The following is a 14,847-nucleotide window of genomic DNA, read 5'->3' as shown; positions in this document are numbered from 1 at the left end:
CAACTCCTCTGTTTAGGAGAGCTTAAGTACATATGAGGGACAGAAGTCCCAGCTAAAACTCAAACTTGATGCTGTGAGGCTGTGACTTCCCCTCAGCTTACAGCACACTCTGTTTCTGCAAAGTCATAATTTGCTGCCATGGAAAGAATTATGTTAGCAGACACTGAGCACATTGCTTCAAATCTTTGAAGGACACAACACTGCAGGAGGGAAAAAGATAAATATACATATACATACATTATGCAGCTACATAAAAGAAGAGATAAATAAAGCGGGGGCAGTGCTGACTAGAGCTGTAAAAATGGTTTTAAGTTGCCGACATGGAGGAAAAATTACCTAAGTGTTGGATAGTAAAATTTACTACCCTTCCAGAAGGTGGACAGTTATGAATCCGATACCAAAGACTTATTTGGTGCAAACATATTTCTGCACAAATATCTTTGTTTAACATTTGAGCTACTCTTCAGTGAAAACCAGAAGGCTAAGTTAAATGTTCTTCAAAAGTAAACTACCACAAGTAACTAACGAAACCAAAATATTATGTTTATTTAAAAAATCACCACTAACAGGGAGAATCGACTGAATAGCAGCAGAATGCTTTCCACTCCATTCAAACAGGAAAAACCCTGTTTGAATGGAGTGGAAAGTATTCTGCTTTCCTGAAACCTGAAATGTCCCTAAGTTGCATGGCAGAGAAATAATTGTTAGACCTGAGAATGTGAATGTAAGGACGAAGGAGATGATGGCGTACATCAGTCAAATATTCGTTCTGTTGTTTTACTTTCTCAGTTTAACTTAGTTTTGAGCCCATCACTGCAAGTTCACTTAGCTATCAGGGCTTTTTGCTGTCCTCAGCGCTACGTAACTCTGTTGCATGAAGTGGCAGAAGACATAACCCACCCCAAGGCCACCGCCTGAGGCTTGCCGCTGCTGCTGCTGCTGTGGTAGTGGAGCATGCCCTCACTCAGACTCCGCCAGGGAGTGTGTATCGTTTTGGGATTCATGTCATGGATAAAGGTGGTGTAGTGCAGGATGCAGAAAGGCTGTGCTTGGCTGCCTTGTATCTAATTTATGGATGGGTGAACGAAGCATGAAGTGTTAAGAGAACGCTGCAGACCACACAAGGCTACAGCCTGCTGCGGTGCAGCAAACTTAAACAATGCCTTTGCTCCAAGCAAGGACTGGCTCCTAGGGAAAGCCTTTATTGCCCAGAATTCATCATCAGGAAAATGAAAGAGAAAAGGTTTTATTTGTACTGTAAATCATGTACAGGACCAGAACACTTCATTGCAGTCAGACAAAAATTGAATTCTGGCATGATATCTGACAAAGAGGCAATTTTGGTTTTGTTTTTCTCACTCAACTTAGATGAGTTGTATCTTTGAGGTACGAGAACCAGTTAGCATTTTTGAAGAGTCTTGTGTATCATTCTCACTTAAGGAGGAAAAGGTATTGAAATCATAAGATGATGGAGATGGTCCAGTACTGTAAGAAACTATGTTTGAAGAATTTGAAAGCACCACAACTGAACCTTCTGGCCTGTAGGCCAGTGCAGGAAAGCTGATGCAAGGGCTCTGGCAGGGAGTGAATGCCTGCCAAATTCTGACTAATTGGTAATAAGGATAGCTGAAGAAACTGGTCTCTGAAAGGAAAAAAATAAAGCTTGGAACCTCAGACCAACTTCTTCAGAAGCAGAACTACTGCTGAAGAGAGTAGTATATCCATGTGTGTGGATAGATATAGGCTAATGCCTATAAATAGCTCCAAGCTGGCAGCTCTACGGCAGGAACAGAAGCCAGACTGTGGAAACAGCCGGCTTCGCTATAGAAATTTTCATCTTAATGCCATCTTCCTTCTTCCTGTAGGAGACGCATTAAAAACAGGCCTGAATAGTATTTTTAAATTCTATCAAGGCTTTCAACAAGGCTTCATAAGGTTACATGAGCAATTTCTAAATTTCATTTTAGAAATTCTGTTCAATCTATATGCAACACTTATTAAAATCCTAGGTTTCACTGTTTACATGAAAATGCCAGGGAACACGACTCTTAAATACAACTTTAACATTTAGTCTGGTAAGTTTTCTCCACAAAAGTAGCAATAGTGGTAAGGAACCCTATACTGAAAGACCTTAGATAAATTCTCAAGATTAAAGAAGCAATATCCTTTACTCCTTTTGCTGATGTTAATTTAAACCGATAGGCAATTTTAATCCTCCAGAATTAATGTCACACCTCTCAATTAAGAAAAGAATACATAAGCCTAAGTAAACTGTCTTTAATACTCTTGTAAAATTTAATTCATTTTTTGCAAAGTGATCAGAGATATCTCAAAGATTAGGTACTTTTTTCTTTTCCTAGCAAAGGTTAGAATATGGTTGGGAATTCTGCTGCAGTAATACACACGAGACTAATTTCCATTAACAGAATGGAAACACTAGATTCTCAAGTATATTTCATCTGCATTGAGTGCACTGAGTTATACTGACAAAAGTAAGAGAGAAGAGGAAAATCATAGCACTTTTCTTCCCTTCTGAGGTTGCTGGGGTTCACATTTCTTGCAAGAGTAAACAAGGATAATCATGCTATTCTGACATGTACTGGCAGGAACTTCCAGGTCTGTGTCACCTGTGAAGGGACCAAGCAGGGGCTAGTTCTTTTAAAATGTTGTGCAGTTAAAACACTATCAGATAATTTTCAATGCCAAGGAATTTTACATATTACTATTTATATTTTGAAATTGCAGTCTCAGAATGTTCAGACTTGCCTATCTCTGCCTAGCAACGTATAGGTGGGATCTTCCATGAACAAGCCAACTCGATAAAATACACTTTCAGGTTCACCATAGAATTTCTTCCTGACACTGTAAAACGTACCAGGGGACTGTACAGTATTATATGACATGGTAATGGTATTTCCAGAAAAAAAAGAATTGCACATGAATAAGGCAATGGAAGTATGTAGGTAACCATGGCTACTGTTGTGAACTAAATAACATTTTTTATACAGCTGTGAATATTTGTATTACTGCCAGCTAAGCCGTAGAGTTCAGATTTGAGACAGAATTGGTAAACACTGAATTCTTGCCTGAAGAAAGGTACTTCCCAAAGTGGATCCAGGGCTCTACATCGTGCTGCTACGAATTCTGGCGTAACTTTGCCTAGTAAACATACACCTTATTACCCCAGTCAAAATAATCAAAACACAACTCTTCACGGCCACTTCTTACATTTTACCATCAGTGACCCACTTTTGCACAAGCTAATTTCTGTCTTAGGAGTATTTTTATTTCTTCTTCCCCACAATCACAACTATTGACGTAACTTCTGAAATAGCTTTGACTCCATAAAAGAGTTTCATACTTTTAAAGATCTTTAAAAAATTTGCAACTTCTTAGTTTTTCTTCATCTCGGTTAGTGCAACACTCAACCACCTCCTTCAGCTCCCTGTCCCTCACTTTGGTCCTAAAGTGGGACCAAAGCATTCCTGGACAACAAAACAAAAAAAACATTTCCAAATGATAGGGCAGGGGCACGTAAGAGGGAGCTCTTCTCCCTTGACATATTTTCAGTTTCCAAGTTCATCCTTCTTAAATCATCCTTCTGTTTACATATTAGTGTCTCTCTTCTCAAATCAATCATCATCCGAGAAGGAATGGAAACCTAAGGGATTTTCCTCCTTACAGAGAAAAGGTACGCCCAAAATCAAATTATTTGGAATAAGTTGTCAGTAGTTACTACACTAAAAGAAAACATAAACACAAAAGCAGTTGGTGAGATGAACCTGTACTTCCAGTGATATAAACAAAATGAAAATAATGAAACGCCTATTGTAACTAAGTGAAGAAGGACTTAGAGCAACATCACCCAATTCAAAAATTGAGTCACTTCTTCCTTCCAATAGAGCATAAGTTTGAAATTCACTATGAATTTTTTGTCTTTGTCTGGTTTGTAGAGAGTGAATAATTTCTTAACAGAAGTACTGACTAATGAAGGAAACGCATATTCACTTTGCAGTTCAATCTTTAATAAACTGCCTGTAGCTTCAGGCGAACCACAAATTCCATGTTTTCGTTTCTCCTCTGTAACGTGGGGAAAATACTAACTCTCTTCTGCCGGTCTTTACCTGTCCATTCATTTAGGCTGAGAGAAATTTAAGCACTAAACATCTTTTGTGTGTATCAAAAGAGCTCAGTTTAGACAGAATTACAGATGTTCTTTAAAATGGTACTATCTACCAATATAATTATTAATAGCTGAATGGCAATATATATTATGTATTTCTCTCTATGTATGGTGTGGGTGTGGGTATACACACATATATACACACAAACACTCTACATACACTATACACACACACTACATACATATACACATGATAAATGTATTACCAAAGATTTACTATAAATAGTAATCCTACCAAACTGATGTCGTAGAGAATAAAACGATGGGAGGCTCAGTAGCACAGTGTTCAGACAAACAACTGGGAGATCTAAAGACCCACAGATTCTAGCAACAGTAGAGGCACCAAGTGTGCAAAGCAGGGCATTCTTTTGGTTTCTACATGCACAAAAATGCTGGAAAAAGAGAACTGTTCCATAAAAACAGTGGCCACAAGAAACCAAATGCAGCTAAATTTCTGCATGTTGGTCTAAAATAAACTATGGATGCAATTTTCAATATACACTGGGTACTTTAAACTTCTCTCTCTAGCTTTTTCTCAGTGAAGTACAGTACACACAATTATCACCTCCACATTCTATGGCTGTCTCCAGCTGACTACTATTAACACCTCCTTATTTCAGCATTTGGTTTCCTCTGCTTTGTTTTCTGTCTTCTCCTCAACAACCTGTAAGGCTATCACTTTTTCTCTTTGCTTCTGACACATGATTTTCTTTCTCCTTCAAATTCCCTCTTCTTTTCCATCTTTCACTCCTCTGCTTCAGGAGCAGCGACCGAATGCCATCCACCTTAGTCTCTGATCTAAGAATATGCATATTCATCCTCTAACATGACTTACAGCTGTATGGACTTTTGTTGACTTGCAGCCAACAAAAATTTGTTTGTTAATGGAGACACCAGTAAATCTGTGTGTTAGTAAAAAGACACTTTTAATGGATGATTCCTTAATAGAAAATTATATAATTTCCCATTCCTTTATTTTAAAAACTGTCTTAAAATACGAAGTTCAGTAGACCAATGTACACATTTCCTCTTTCCCATAAATGGTTTATAAAAAACAAAAAATCTACATTACAAATTGCATTTGCAAAAGAAGCCACAAAAATGTGCATTGCAATGACTCAGCAAGTTGGAACCCTGTATACTGGCTCTATAGAAAGCTGGTAAATCTCAATGTAACAGAATAAAAAGCTAAAAGTCCCAAGAAGCATATAAAATTTCTTCCTGTTGGAAATAAACTGAAGGACGTGATTTGACCCTTACAGCCATTTTTATAAAGAAGAATTTCCTTTCTAAGTTTATTTGACTTTCTATAGCATGCCTCATGTCAGCCTATAATTTTTATAATATACCAGCAGCACTAAATTTGTACATAACCATGAGTGATGTTATTATTTGTAGTAGAGGCCATTTGTGTTGTGCAGCAGAATGGACAATGCCAACTCTAACTCTTAGCTGCATTTGCAACCATGAACCTCAGAGGGGTCCGCAGCAGGCAATCCATCTCTTCACCATAACTGAATGAATGGGATACTGAGGCACATGAATGGGAAATCCCTCAGAGGTCTCAGCAAGCCCCAGCATGGTGAGGAGCAGAGGACAGGCACAGGCAGTCTGGTCTGGCACAGGAGCCCACCTCTGCCTGGGACTCTTCAAAGCCAGAATCAGAAGCACAGCACCATAAACCCTCTGACAAGTGTTTTTCCAACTACCATCACAAAAGCCCCACAAAACACAGGCACTAGCTAATGAAGACTTATAAAAAACGCTTTTGATCAAACATCTTTTCCCCCAGACTGTTTAGTTAAACAGATATACGAATAAAAATAGAAATAGAAAGATGGGGTTTAAGCAGCACTTCAAATATGCAGCATTCCTTGTTTTGAAGAGAAATCAAGCTGTGAAGAGTTGAAGGGTATCAATTAATAATGCAATGGAGATGAAAGAGCAAATCACGTACTGGCCACTGGTCTGCCTTTTGTCATTTTGAGACACTCCACACCATCTGCTATTTCTCCATGGTCAGAGCTGTTTCCTGCTCAAATAACTGGTTTCAGAGGGAGGGAAAGGGTCACCTTAGTCAGACTCATGGTCTCTGAAACAAGAAAGACACCTCTGAAAGGTTATGGCTTTTCCTGAGTAGGGCATCAGGATGGAACTTGGGTGCACTATGTAAATGTCCAAAGGTAGAAGGGAGAATTGTAGAACTGCCTGACTAATGGCAATGGCTTACACATCTGTCAAAAACATCCTCCATGCTACATTCTGAGTTGGAGTCCCTTGCATTTGAGGAGTTACTAAAAACATACACTGTTTTTACTTATTTGTATCTATTTGGGAAATTTTAAAATATGAGGATTGAACATAACAGTTTATGTTAAAACTTGGAGTCTTTCATGAGCAAAGGTCCCAAGGTTGTCCCCAAATTCTTGATTTCTGCCTATCAGCATGTATAAAACATTACTGCTGTGGCCCAATTTCAACATATTAATCATCTGAATATAAAATTACTTCTGCAGAAATGATCTCTGTTTCCAAATACAAAGACACGTAGAAGACAGCGTTTAACAAAGAAAAAAGCTACTTCTAAAAAGTGGTAATTTTTTACAAAAACAATGTCAAAATATTTCCTTTTATTAGTTTTCCTGAAGCAATAATGATCTCTGGATAAAGGGAGAAGCAGTATTTTTTATTCCATCAACTTCAAGGGCTGGAAAAAGCATATAAGCTTTTGGACTCCCTTCACCAGGTCTGCTGATTCTTCTGGTATTGTGTCCATGTGAAATAACCCACTTTCCAACAATGATAAATAGGTAAAAATCTGGTCACTGAGTTAGTACATATGCCTTCAATTGAAGGAAAAGCTGTCTGCCAAGCTTCAATCACGTAGATCATAGGTCTGTGAAAAAAAGAATCTAAAAGGATGGAATTCAGTTGCTATAGTGGCACATTAAACAAATAAATGAGATACCATGGAATGCTGCAAAATATTTGTGGTCTGATTAAATCATATTTGCCACATGTGTGAACACTAACAGCACAGTTAGTTAAGTGGGTACAATATAGTACAGTCCCACTTTTACTGTATGCAAAGTCTAATTCTTATCTGAGTGCTAATGGTAACCAATGTGTCCAAGGGTACACAACACTGCATTTTACTGTAATCATAAGGCAAGGCATAGTCCCTTAAATATATAAAGGTAGAAAATAAATGCTTATTAAACTGTTATACCTTAAAAGATATTTGCATCCTTCCTCATGTTTGCAAGATCTGCTAAGGAGACAAAGCTCTTCATCATGATAGCCTCCAGGATGACTTACATATGGAATGTTTAGAGTATGGAACTTGTACCTGGCAGCTGACTTATTAAAACTTCTTCAATACAACCCATCCTCCTCCAATACATTAATTTTTTCCAGTGAAATGTTCTCTTTTCTTCATAAAAGACTTCGAATATACTCATTATTAATCATAAAAATCTTTGTTTGATTCTAATATCTGCCTATGTTCTCTGGGGAAAAAAAAAAAAAAACTTGGGGAAGAAACCAGAAATCTATTCTGTTAGAAGATAAAACAAGTGTCTGATTTAGCAGAGAGAAGAAAGCACACATATTTTTATTGAAAATGCAGACAATTTATTAATGCATTTTGCACTGATTTTAAAGTTGAACATTAATTTACATTTATAACCTGTAACTATATATCTGATAAATGGTGCAGTAAGCACCAGAAAATGTACCATCTTAGGCGCTACAAAAGAGTTGTGCACAACTCCAGCAGTGCCTATGGCAAGCAATATAGGCTGCACAAAAGGTGAATGTTAAAACAAAACCAGCATTCCTAATATTGTCAAAATGATGTGAGTGAACCAAATGCATTTCCAACCCACATCACTGCTGGTAAAACAAACAAACCTAGCAGTCCAGGGTGAAACTCTGCTTCTAGCTTTGGCTGTTAAAGCAGGGCAGTTTGAAATACAGACAGAACACCTCCATACCTCTGGTATATCAAATATGTGACTTTCCATCTCAGCTGCAACCCTCAGCAAACTGCATCTGTTTTAATATGCAACACATTTCATAATTCACAGCTGATATGGAAAAATAAGGGTCTTTTTTTAACAAAGGACTCTAGTTTTGAGATTAAAATAGATGATCAAGATAATGTACAGCCTTGTCAGATAAAAATTTAGACAGATGCAAAGATACCAGTGTCATTCTACACATGTAGCACAGATAAGTTTTATATGAACACAGGCCTCCTACTCTTGCATGGTTGCAGGTGGTTCTAATCTTAAACTTCTTCCAAGTTTTTGAAGCTCCTGGCATGTCACTGTGCAAATATTACTTTATCTGACCTGTAAACCTACATCCAACGGCAACAGAAGCAATTCACCTCCTCACAGCAGCATCCATAAGCCATTTCCTTGCTCTCACTTCCTCAAACGAATACATCTCAGGGAAGTCTACCCCGAATGAAGAGATGCAAGAAAACATACTCTTCATTTCATCTTCCTTACTGTTTATTTCCTTGCTTCTCTCTTCCTCCTCCTCCTCCCTGAAGTCCTCTTCAGTATTTTTGAGTCTCTTCCAGCTTGTCTACATTATTCTGTGGTTCCTTTTTTACCCACTTGCCTCATCTGTTTTTTTTTTTCTTTTCTCTTTTTTTTCCCTAGGCAGGAGTTGGAAGAGCATCAGCTGAGTTTTTAATTCATCTCTTTCCTCCCTCCTGTCTTTCCCTCTCATTCAACCATCTCTCCCTAACCTCCCTTTTTGTGCTCTCCCACCGGCTCTCTCTCCTTCTCACCTCCTTTGGTAGTAACTCCACAACTTGATGTTGACACTAGATGGTCTCATGCTCTCCGCTAGCAGACCAAGTTACGTGACCTTGTCAACAGAAGGTGGTTAAGCTTCTTGAAAGAGATTTCATCTGGGGATTTCAGTTCTCAGGCTTTTCATTTTCAATCTTCACACCCAGAATAGGACTTGCAGTTTTGCTGTTACTAAGTGCTTGAAGACATTTTTGAAAAGTTTCCCTGTTACTAAGGTTTAGGGACGTCTATACCAGGAGGAGCCTCTGTGTGGGTTTTCTCCAGATAAGTGGAAATAGCAAACAATTGGAAAAATTCAGCATCTGTGTTCAGTTAAAAAGCTGTCTTCACCTTACCCTGATGAGTGTTCTCTGGCAGATCCATAACATGGTTAAGGCCAGCTTCCCACTTCACAAAAACTGCTGTGCTGTTACTCTGCTAGGGAAAGGGGTTTTCCTACTGCCCCCAGAGGATGCCATTTAGACAACTCGGACTTCCTCACCTTAGCAGCCCCTCTCAATTTTCAGGTGCTATGCTATCACAGGTTTTGGCATACCACTAATTTCCAAGCTGTTCACATAAGTAAGAGAAAAATTTTTAAAAAAATCTTTTAAGCTGGTGCTGTTTTTCTCCCCAGAGCAGGGAGATAATTGATACCACTGCAGTTATGTTTCAGTGGTGGAACTGGCAGATAATGAGGAGAGATAGCAGACGGAACCACCAATTGTAGCATGAACACGCAAGAAGTGTACAAATTCAACAACATTATTTTCATGGGTTTTGCAAATATCCTAAGTCCCCAGGCAATCAGCTTCAATTGCTATTATCTCCATCAGATAGATGTTTAAACAATAGCCATCTAGGAGTGGTTAGTCTGTTGGAAATTAAATTAAAAGTTTTCCCTGATTTTTATCAGAAAACCTTGCAACTTACGTAAAAAGTGGGAACGCCTTCCTGAAAATTTTATTCACACCTAAAATATGAAAATACTGTAAATAAATTAAGAAGAGCACTTGAGTTGTAATGCCCTTGAAACACTTAAATTGGATTTAGAAAAAAAAATCCAGAAAAATGTAAATATCTTCTAGGCAGAAGCATGAAGCATTATGAAGGTGCAGTACATTTTACAAGCAGAGCCCATCCATGGAATGTGCTGTGTTAGTAAAGCATTTCCAAGGAGTAAAATGCACTGTTTCAAATTAGCAATTTCTGAAAAGGATTTTTAGGTCTACATAGAGAGAAGCACCTTGATGAAAAAAAAGAATATCTCCTTGTTCATACATCAGATGACCACTGTTTAGCAACTGATCAGTGAATAATGGACAGGGGTTTGTCAAATAACTCATCAGTTTTGGACATCCCAATCTTCATGTTCAGGTTACTATGGAATTTGATTTTTGCATGCCTTTTCTATTATTCTTGTTAAATCATCAGGGAAAAAAGATTTACACCAGAAAAACAACTTTCAAAAAATCACAGAATGATTTGGATTGGAAGGGACCTTAAAGATTATCTAGTTCAACCACACTGCCATAGGGAGGGACCCTTTCCATTAGATCAGATTGCTCAGAGTCCCATCCAACCTGGCCTTGAACACTTCAAGGAACAAGACATTCACAGCTTCTCTGGACAACTTGTTCCACTGCTCCATCACGCTCACAGGAAAGGTATTTTTCCTAATGTCTATTTAACTAACCTGCCCTCTTTCAGTTTGAAGCCATTCTCCCTTGTCCTGTCGCTATATATCCTTGTAAAAATTCCCTCCAGCTGTCTTGAAGGATCACTTCAGGTACTGGCTTCAACAAAGGCTGGAATAAAGTCACACCAGAGCCATCACTTCTCCAGGCTGAAATGTCAATTCTCTCATTCTTTCCTCACAGAAGAGGTGTTACATCCCTCTAATCACCTTTGTGGCCCTCCTCTGGACTGACTCCAACACGATTATGTCCTTTCACCATCAAAACAAAAAGACACACAAGCCATGGCCACCAGACCTAGGACAAGCCTACTAGGACAAACAATTGGAGAGGTAGTTGGTGTGACTTTGTACCATCCTCCAGTGGGCTCAACTTTTCAGCTGAGTAGTCAGTGATAAGAAAAGAGAGACAACTTGTAACTAAATAGAGTTGTATCTCTTGGATAGGCTCCTCCTCTTCCTTGTCTTTTTCTGTTATTTGTCCCAGTTTTTGTGCATTCTCTTAAATACTAGGACAGAGGCTAAGCCTTTCTAGAAATGCCTTTGTTTGCCATTTCCCAAAAGCAGCTTAAAAAACAACAGAGTACAAAACTGGAAGAGCTTATATAGACTGTAGTGGCACAGAACCCAGACAATAATAATTTTTCCAACTCCACAGATGCAGAGCATATTTCTCTTCCCCGCTTCCTGACCTCTCCTCTAGGGTCTTCATTCAAAGACATTACTTTGTTTCCGACCTCCAGAGCATTTCAGCTCTTCAGTCAGTAATTTCTATCTTTGTATTTTACTCTCTTTCCCACAAACAAAAGATGATTCACATTTTTAAAACAAATTTGAGACAGTGTCTGCAGAAACCAAAGAAGGACTCTCGCTGAAATGGTATGCTAACTTGGACAAATACTGCAGGCAGTCCTGCCATGTAACCTGGCTCAAAATCAGCAATGCTCAAGCTTAAATTAATTCAGTCTACATATCTGTTTATGTGGGCATTGGTTAGAATAGGGGCAACCTCTAGTTTTATAGCCTGTGCTAATATTGAAGAGAATATAATTTCTGAAAACAGATACTACCCATGCATCAACCTGGTCAGTCCCAGCACAAAAAGTTGCAAGGAATGAGCTGATAAAAATCCTACTACTATGACACATTTGTTTTACATGCTGAAGGTTAGTCTTCAATTAAGAAAATCCTCATAAAGATCAGATAGCCAGCCATCAGAAAACAGAAAAGAATATTTCCCATGGAAAATATGCATTTGGAATTAGAAGCTGATATGGTTCCAAACTGCAAGACAGTCTCCAGAAAACAAATGACATCTTTGATGAAAGAGTTCAGTAATTTGGCAACTGAAATTGTAGCCCACAAAGATGAATTCATCTGCATAACTAATAAATCCAGGAAGTGCACTTGACACTTCAGAAACAGATGAAGGCTGAGACACAGCTCTACTCTCCAAAACCTCTATTTAGATAGGTAGTTATTTCTGCTGACAGAAGCTTATCTTCAGCAACTCAAATGTGCTCCTTCAGATAATAGAGATTAAATCCTTGTGTTGGTCAAATCAGCAGCAACCCTGCTATTGATTTCCCTGGTCATTTATCAATTCATAGTGATACCACTGGTTATGGATTAATTAACTGACTGAAATGTTGCAATACAACAGTTTTATGGCACAGTACAACTGTTAGTCATACCTTTTACAGGTGCATGAATCTGCACATATGAGGTACTATCTGGTATCATAAGGCACCACTTAATACACAGATTTTCCCAAATACAGGAAATATATTTGCAACTATTACAAGGGGTGTGTGTGTATATAAATATATATATATATATATATATATATATATATATAAAAATAGAAAGATGTTCTTGAAACTATATGCAATTTATGGTGAATAGTTTCTGCACAGCAGTAAGCCTCTCTGCTTTTTCTATGAAGCTTTATAAAAAATATTAAAATTTAATTGGTAATGGGACTGCATATTTCCAAGGTTCATTTCCCTCATGTTTCCCATTTCTTGAAAGGAATTTTTTCTATAATTCTGATTTTTTTATGCTGAAAAAGTGTTGCTATGAAGGACTGGTATCTCTGAGTATTAACAAGACATTACTGTGTGTTCAAGAAAATAGGGGTTTAGATATAGATGGTGTTGTAACTGCAAATAAGGGATGGGAAAGGAGGAAAACAAAAAGGGGAATGAGAACTAATTACTATAAGCTTAAAAAGCAGCAGGCACTGCAGCCCAAACCACTTCTTCCTGGGCTAATGCACTGAATTGGATGAGCTTTTCAAACAATTTCTTCACAGACCCTTCAAGACAGTCACCTTAAAATGCTTCTAAAGTATGAATACTTTCAAATGTTTCAATACATGCCCATATTACTAATGGAAATATAATTGCTGTTATTACAGCCAGATTTCATGACTTTTCACTCCTTTTCTATGTATGGATTTTGCAGGTTCATGTTGACACTTGAGCAAGTCGTTACAGCTGATCATAATACAGTAGAGAATGCTTTTTCACTGTGCAAAATGTATAGTTTTGCTTTTTTTTTTTTTTTTTTTTTGTGTGTGTGTGTGTGTGTGTGTGTGTACTAAATAAATATTTTGGGGAAACTGCTGTGAAGAAGTTCTGGATAGAGTGTTCACAGGTTAAGTAATGTCTGAACTCAGATCCTTAGGAGCTGTACCAGATACTTTGTGAGAAGCTCACACAAAAGAGGGATTAATCAGCAATGTGACAGAAGCTAAACAACCCACCTCGCACTGACAGAGGAGAGTCTCTTGTATGAGTTTTGATGTGCAATGTAGGGCCCCAGCATGGCCACTCTTGCTTTCAGAATAGTTATCATTCCATGTGCACAACTGCTACCAAAATGTGCAGGAATACATGGGAATAAATATTTATTTCGGTATAAAGCAATAGCAAGGGATCTTGACTTTTCTAAAGTGCATTCCCTGAGGTCCTACCCTTTCACCAAGTGGGCCTCTAAAATTTGCCATGTCAAAATTTCAACTACTACTGAGGTGCAAACATTCTCAAGGTAGTTTAATAACCCTTTCATACTGTGATGAGCAATGCATCAGAATTAATTAGTATGAAAGCTGGTGAGGATAAAATGATGGATAAAACAACAGAAAGAATATGCTCAACGTGGTGAAAAAGCCCCACAGCCATAAGCTTCCCTTGTGATCTAACCGAAGAACACTTGGATGAATGGAGACTGACACAGAAACTAATTCCTTTACAAAAGTCTTTCAAAAATGCTTTCTACAATATTTCAAGTTGAAAAAAGAAGTGTAAAATACTCGGGCACAATACATTTCAGCAAACTCTGTGATGTCCAAAAATCTCAAACAAAAGCCCTTTTCACGTATTTCACTGAATATACATTTCTACAAAGCAACATGAGCTTTAGTTGCCTATTAGTTACAGCACAGAGAAGACTTCTTGAGTACCTATGGCCATTTGCTGCCAACTGCTTCACAATCTACGTTCATGAAAAATGTTATGGGTTAGGCACTTCCAGTATATGGAATGTCACCTGAAAGAAATGTCATCAGAGCTGGCACTGATCTGTTGTGGGGAAAAAAATCAAGATGTGCATGGTTTGGCAGTGTTTGCAAGTGATCAGTTTGCAACCTCAAAGCTCAAGGGAGGACAGCCTGAACAAACATAGCAAGAGTCATAAGATTCTTTCTTCAGCTCTAGACACACATAATATCATGCTGTTCCTTTCAAAACATCGTAAAACAGTACAGTATCTAGCAGAAGCTGATGCTTCTCTTGTCAGTAACAACTCTCATGCTGTTCCTTTGATATCAAATCTGAGGAACAAATAAAGAGCAGTGTCATCTGCCCCTCCCCACAATGAACCAATTTATCAAGCACAGCAATGTGGACAAATCCTGACCTGCTGTGGTGATAAAGCAAACACACCTGGAAGGATGAGTGCTGCTGTCGTCTCCTGATGAACAGCAGTGCCAAATGGTTCACCACGTCTTGATGAGGAAAACAAAGTAATAATGAAACATTTTGCACAGATGCGACTAGAGAAGCAAACATGACTCTTTTCAGCTCCAAATGCTGCATAAACAGTGGAAAGTACCTGATGGCAAACTGTGGCCTTAACTTTCCCTAGGCATTTAAACA

At 38.2% G+C, this 14,847-nt stretch overlaps 1 protein-coding gene across 1 annotated transcript in view; it reads right to left on the bottom strand.

Annotated features, from left to right (window-relative positions):
- Positions 1-14,847, bottom strand: part of AIG1 (androgen induced 1) — a 124,995-nt gene that overhangs the window by 61,308 nt on the left and 48,840 nt on the right. The gene's annotated exons all lie outside the window — the stretch shown is intronic.

The sequence above is a fragment of the Chamaea fasciata genome, unplaced genomic scaffold (genome assembly GCF_029207755.1).
Source record: "Chamaea fasciata isolate MVZ Bird 193981 ecotype frontalis unplaced genomic scaffold, bChaFas1.0.hap1 SCAF_3, whole genome shotgun sequence".
Lineage (NCBI taxonomy): Eukaryota > Metazoa > Chordata > Aves > Passeriformes > Sylviidae > Chamaea > Chamaea fasciata.
Note: the sequence above shows the minus strand (reverse complement) of the source record. Positions and strands in the feature narration are given on the sequence as shown.